Genomic DNA, 7,189 nt, shown 5'->3' with positions numbered 1-7,189 from the left:
GTCACCGTGCAATATATGAGCAAGCACGATGGTTGACGGTCTGCCAATATTCGAGCCATTCTCATGTGGACGATGCATGACTTTCGAGGATTCGGAGAGTGCTCAGGTAAATAGGCTTCCGTTCTCGTTGGTAATATCTATATTTTATCTCGTTCAAGTGTGTATTCACTGGATAGAGGTGTTGGAACAGGTCTGGTTACCTTGGGTTATCATGCATGTCCATTGTGCGGGCCACAGTTAGACTCCCGAAGGTCACGAACCATGAAGAAGATGGTACATCAAGGACACGCCGCTTTCTTGCCAGAGAGTCATGAACTCAAGGAAGGTTTTCTTGGACGACCTCCAACATGTATGAATGCCGCAAGCTCGTATGAGCTGAAAATGGTCCACGTGGAGTCACATCCAAACGGAATGCGACAGTTCTCAGTTTTCTACGAGTTGCCATATTGGACCCACTTATAGATCAACCACTTGTTGGATCCCATGCATATTTTCAGGAACGTGGGCAGCTTGCTATGGGACCACATCACAGGAAAGAGAGAAACTATAGGGGCACAAATGGATTTGAAGGAGATAGACAAGATGGAGGCGCTTTGGCCATAGCCGAGTTCTAATGGTCGCATGCAGCTACCTCGCGCTCCTTGGGTTTTGTCCACTAAAGAAGAGCGCATTGTGAAGCAAATAGTCAAGTCTATCCGCACACCGATGGGTATGATACGTTCTCTCAGGTCTGCGTTTTCTAAAGACGACCAATTATCAGGGCTAAAATCCCATGATTGGCATAAGATATGTTAGGTTTGTACTACGAATGGATTGTAATTGGTGTGCACATTTTGCTATTTGGAGTGTAGCCATTGTTCATAATGCTTTCTATTTTGTGGCAATTTATACTACTCGATCGCGATCGCAAGATGCCTTACTCCGGAAATACGAGGGGCCATTTACAGGTTGTCGACTTTCATGCAATGGATCTTATAGAAGGAGATTAAGACGTCCTCTATTGAATCCGCGAGGCCGGGAGCAGTGGAGACGGTCTGTCTCTTTGAGAAATACCTGCCTACCAGCATGCTCACGATACAAATCCACCTTCTTGTGCATCTTCTAGATGAAGTGGAGATTGTTGGACCTGTCCATACGTGATGGATGCTCTTCTTGGAGCGCTTCATGAAAACCCTGAAAGGCTTTGTGCGACAACAAGCTCGGCCAGAAGGTAGCATGGCTGAAGGTTGGTTGGTGTTTGAGGCGCTAGTGCATAGTTCACAATGGCTATCAACGCTAGATCCTGACAACAATATGCTATGGTCATTGAAGGACCATGATAGACTGATCGGAGATGTGGTGGTTGGAAATGGGGTAGAAAAAAGAATGGATGCTGCAATGGAGGAGAATGTGAATCGCTTTTGTATGTTGCGCCATGCCTCTATGAAGACGTAGCTCGCTAGGTACCAACAAGCTATGCAAGATCGAGAGAAAGCGCGATTTGAATTTTGACGTAGTACGCACCATCGACCGATTCGATATCCCGAGGGCATGGAGGAGATGCCGCGTTTCATGTCAACGCAATGGTTGTATGGAGCTTTGACCGCATCTCACGAAGGGGCAAAGGTTCCAATCGAGGAGTGAGAATTCTCGAGGGGATGTAGTCCAAAGGTGATTATGTGTTTAGGATTTGTCATATCTATATTTTATATACGATAACTAATTTGAGTGTTTCAATGTACAATACAAAATATATAGTGCAGCATGGTCGCGCGGACGGCATTTTCACGTGGAACGTATTGACAAAATGCGCTCCCTAACAGACTATGGTATCATGGCAAGGTTCGAGTAAGAGAGCCGACGGCAAGCAACGGATCCAAACACGGTTATAGATGAGATAGAGTATTTTGGGAACTTGCAAAGTATTGTTACGGTGGATTACCGTAGGTTCTCCATGATACTATTCAATGTGCAGTGGTTCAAAGTGGTACTTGAAGGAGTTGGAGCAACAGTTCGACGAGGTCCATCTAGATATATCAAAATAGATTCTGAAAAAAAATGGACGGATTTGCGTGACACCTTTGTGTTGCCGGTCCATTGTGAACAGGTGCATGAACTCATTTTTGGTTAATTGTATTACGACATGGTACTTGTCACAATAGTTTAATCTCTCTTGTACATATTTGTGAACAGGTAATCTTCTATCAAAACCCATGACAACCTCGATGGTGGTATATTATACCTTCAGCTCCCCGAAGTACGAGAGTATATGATCAAAGCGATGTTCCGAGCATAGATGAGGACAATATGCAAATAGAGGGGTCGATATTGCAAGGGGTGGAGGCCACCGAAAGCTTAGAGCATGTAGAGGAGCCAGCATCGGGTAACAATTATGGAAATACAGGAGTCCAAGAATTCTTTGAGAACGAGGTGGACTTGTTCTTTTGTGGTGACATGTTTATCGACCTTCCAGTTTATGCCATGTTGTGTCAGGAGATTGACATGGGACCATAGGATACTTCATACTTGGAGCATCCACTTACTCAATTCGTTGACTAATCGCTTATAAGGATACATAAGATATGAATTTTAAGTGAGATCATTTTTTAAAGATTTATATTACCGTGCTTTGTATGATTTAAATTGATTGTAGTAACATCATTTTTTGTCTGTGTAGGTGACCTTTGTGGATACTTAGATCATCAGGATGAGTTAAGGGATGAGCGATGAGGAGTTGTAGGATATCTTCACGCGCATGTCTCCAAATCAGATGGCGAGATTCAAAGACATGGCAGACCAGGAGCTGTCTTGGACATCGTCAAGCCGCTCTATTAGATGTACTTCGACGCGATCAAATGCTTCAGCTTCGAGCAGACAAGGTCGACGCTCTAGACTTGGGCTAGAGGGAGGGAGTGCTTCAAGGTCAGGGGGATGCTGCAGAGATACGGAGGCAATGAGTCCACGGTCGGCTCGGGATACAGGTACTACTCCTCACTTTTCTGGCGGTTCCAGAGAGCATGGCTCAGGTGGTTGCTGTGGAGGCACAGGCGCAGTGTCTCCGTCTCTTCGTTCTGCTGGAGTTGCGTCACCTTCAGGATTTGTCACACCTGTGGGGACGTCTGCTCCAATTACTCCGGCTTTTGCTTAGTCGTTCGCAGGTAGCACCCCTATGGGTGCTACACCGATAGATACTACCTCAGTTGGTACACCAGATGTACAGGGGTCTCCTAGATATGCCTAGGAGCGTGGTCGCAGGTGGGAGAGGACCCATCTTAAATCTTGTCGATGATAGGTCAGGAGCCATCATCATGAATTATGAGGGGAGGAGGGTGATGGCTCGCATGAGAGAGTTGTGCCAACAAGTTTTTTGACACAATGTCTTAGATCATTGGAAAAACATACTGAAGGGGAGGAAGGACTACATAGTAGCATCCTTGCATGAGGAGTTTCCGGTATATGTTTTCTACGAGCTGGATAATGGAGTACATGCGTGCATATATATCACACAAACGATCGAACGTACGCAAGGCACTCAAGAGTGGGTCTGCAAAGCCCGAGTGGCTAGACACGGACGACTGGCGCTGACTGAGGAAGGAGGCTACAGATTCTCCAGGACGTTGGAGCCAGCAGCGCGAGGCGGCGAGGGCACGACTAGAGGCCAGAGTGGTCTATCATCTTGGGAGTGGCGGCCACATGACATATCTGGAGGACTTTGTAAGCTTTTCTTTTGTTTTGCTTGCTTATTTTTTTACAATATTCTTTGTATTGACAATCATGTTTCTAACAGTTAGTATTTTGTTTCCTTTGCAGCACTCCATTACAAATCGCGATCCGACCGGCCTTGAGACTCGATATGCAGAGAGCCATGGTCTCACTACATTGATCGATCGGTTGTATAGACGCGGCGGCCCTGTAAGTCGCTCATCTTTCTTGTTCATAGTTACCATGTTTAATTAGAATGCATTATTGTATAGTGGACTGATATATAGTTGTTTCTTTGTTTGTAGAGTCCGTTTGATACTCCTTTGAGGCGGGAAGATCTTTCGGATAGTGAGGATGTATAGCTCGCCCTTAGATCCCTGGAGCTCACACACCCTTCTTTTTTGGTCGCCTGATCTGTGTATACATTTTCTATGTAGTAGTGACATCTTGCCATGATTGTACAAGTCGCTTTTATTATGTGATCATGTATATATTTCATGTATCAGTGTTATGATTTAAGTACACTTTGTCTTTATTTACACGAGCATTGTACACAATGCAGAAACTATTTTGTGTAGCACATAGTGCTATATTCCTACACAAATTTTTTCCCCCTGTTATCGTCACTATTAGCGTTGCAAATTTTTTTCCTTGTTATCGTCGCTATTATCATCGCTATTAGCGTTGCAAATTTACATGCACACGTCGTTATTGGCGTCGTTATTAGTGTCGCAAAGCATCGTTAAATGCGATGCTGATACTGACGCAAATAGCGACGCTGATAACGACGGTAATACCGACTGTTCTATGGCGTCGCCAATAACGATGCTTTTTACGATGACGGGGGAAATTTTTTTTATTTATATTTTCTTCACTTTTAACGTCGGTATAAGGCCTATATCTTGTAGTGATATGGGAAGCCACCACAATAGAATATAGAAGATGGTCTTCAATAATCCTTTTTGCAACTTCTTGATGAATTTCTTTATGCATTCTCTTATTTTTCAATAAGAACTCAAGTTGATGTTGAGCATGTAGAGCTATTGTAGCTAAAGGGCTACATAACTACTATAGGCAAAACTACAAATTGTATTTAGAAATTATAGAGAAATGACTAGAGACTTATTAAAAACTGCATTGAACAAGAAGAAGTGTTCTTGTTCCATGTCATCTCTCTCAAAACATACATACAACAAACTCAAGCCACAAATGTAAAAAAACATTAAAACGTTCTTATTCCACATCATTTTCATACGTTCTCATAAAAAAACAATCTCGAATATAGCCCATGCCGATAATAGTTGTCAACTTCCTATTCCTAAGACATCTTAAGGACATTCACATATAATAAGGCATAAGACTAAAGTATTAAGGTCCACTCGAACACTTGGCACAACCCAACCATAATCAAGACTTGAACTCGTAAATTACTAGATAAAATGCCTTGTCCGAAAACAACTAATCTAAAGAACATTGTTATACTCCATTAGAGGCCTTTCACCTCATGATGAGCCACATTGAGCAACAATGGATAAAGTCTCTTTGGGATACTCACAATCCTCTAGTGTAGTTGATGCCAGGAGGCATATTACACGGTGGATTCCGTGCCACAGTGGATTCCGTGAGGTTTTACGATGGATTCCGTAAACTTTTATTACCGGGGCTCATACACAAAGTGTATTCTTTGTGCGAGAAGTTGATGGGGATGCCTATCCTTTTCGGGCGTTTCGTTAATTTAGTGTGTACATGGGTGATTCCATAGCGAGTGATTCCGTAAAATACATATTAAATTAATAAACGTTTATGAGTTTAGAGTGCCCACTCGTGATAAATTAAGGTTAGGATTGATTTCTAACCAATTGATTTATTTATGTAGCTGAAGACTGCTAGGTATTCACTTTTGTCGGTTTAATTGTATTATTTTACTAACGATTGTGAATGCTTCAGTTGATGTGTAGAGATAGCAGCAGTGGCGGAGGAAAGCATTGGAGGATAGCGTGTATTCGAGTTATCACCTATATTTTGATGGGCGCATACCTTAGCATGGAGTCTATATTTTGTCTCGCCTATTTATTAAGGCGTTGGATATTTATTTATTATTTTTGTATGCGCATGGGCGCACGATTATGATATTTGTATTTGGACATTGTATTGGGTATGCCTGATTCTTTGGGCGCCCGCCCATTAGCTTTATTTCTATTTGGCACTAAAGCAAACTCAAAAGCCAAAAGCGTGCTATTTTGTAATTTGGGCTATTATTTGAGCTTGAAGATGATTAATACATAAAATACATGCTTTGTGGAGCGCTCACACAAGGCATGGGGGGAGATTGCACCCAATTGGTCTCTTGTTCATGTCGTGCATGCTTTCTACCTTGAATTTTGTGCAAAAGTAGAGTTCTTTTGTTCTTGGGGACCTTCTGACACTCACTACGCGCGCTTACGGCATCCGATCTGTGCACCAGTAGTATCCATAACAACTTCCAAAAACTACTTATGGTAAATTAGTAGGCACATACAAAACGATGAGAACTTAGTAAGATCAAAACATATGCAATATAACAAGCTTCATAAGATCAATAACTTGTGACTACCTTCCAATGTAGGTGAAGAACTAATATCCACTTCTTTGATTTTATCAATAGTCAACTCATGGATCTTAACTTGCTCAAAAATATCAATCCAAATGTCATTGATATATGAATGGTTAGTGTCCATAGATCTTTGTGCTGCTAGCTCAACATTACCCCTTGCTTTTCAAAGTAGATATCAATTATACTCATTTTTCATAATCTAAATGCATACCATTAACTCTTTCATGCAACTTAGCCTTCTCTTGCTTGCTCTAATGGACCATATGGCTAGGCATATAACTTGTGCATTCTACATGTAATTGATTGCCACTAATCACCCATATACTTTGTTAATGCAGTTTTCATATTCTACCTATAATTGATTGCCACTACTCGCCCATATACTTTGTTAATGCACTTTTCATAACCAGTAAATATTCCTAAAGGAACACTAAACTCTCAAGGTCTAGCTCCAAATCATGCATCAAATGCTTTTCCATATGCAATAATAATGGCTACAATCTAGCTTTCAGAAGTACATTTTTAGCCCTCAACTTAGAACAGTCTTCCATTACCATTGTTGATTCTTGTTTCATTGTAGATAGCTCATGGTGAATAGCTCACTTTTTTAGAATGATTTTTTTCATGATCAAAATTTAGGGATAACTTATTTATATAGGATGAAAGTATATGTGCTTTCTTTTGACATATTGGACAATCCCATCAAAAGTTACCTTTGTTTAACAACGGGATGTTCAATGTTTGCAGATGGGATTATATGAAGATATTATGACCAAAACTTCATGGGGGACGTAAAGAACATTGCCTAGGGATTAGGCCAACACCCACTAGCTTGTTGTCCATCTAGCGCCGGAACGTTAGGAACAAAACCCAGATTGGGCAATTGTGAGGTAATGTGTGCTAGGAGAAACATGG

This window comes from Lygodium microphyllum, chromosome 30 (assembly GCF_053477565.2).
Source record: "Lygodium microphyllum isolate KBCC chromosome 30, Lygodium_microphyllum_v1.1.10, whole genome shotgun sequence".
NCBI lineage: Eukaryota > Viridiplantae > Streptophyta > Polypodiopsida > Schizaeales > Lygodiaceae > Lygodium > Lygodium microphyllum.
This window is presented reverse-complemented; position numbering follows the sequence as displayed.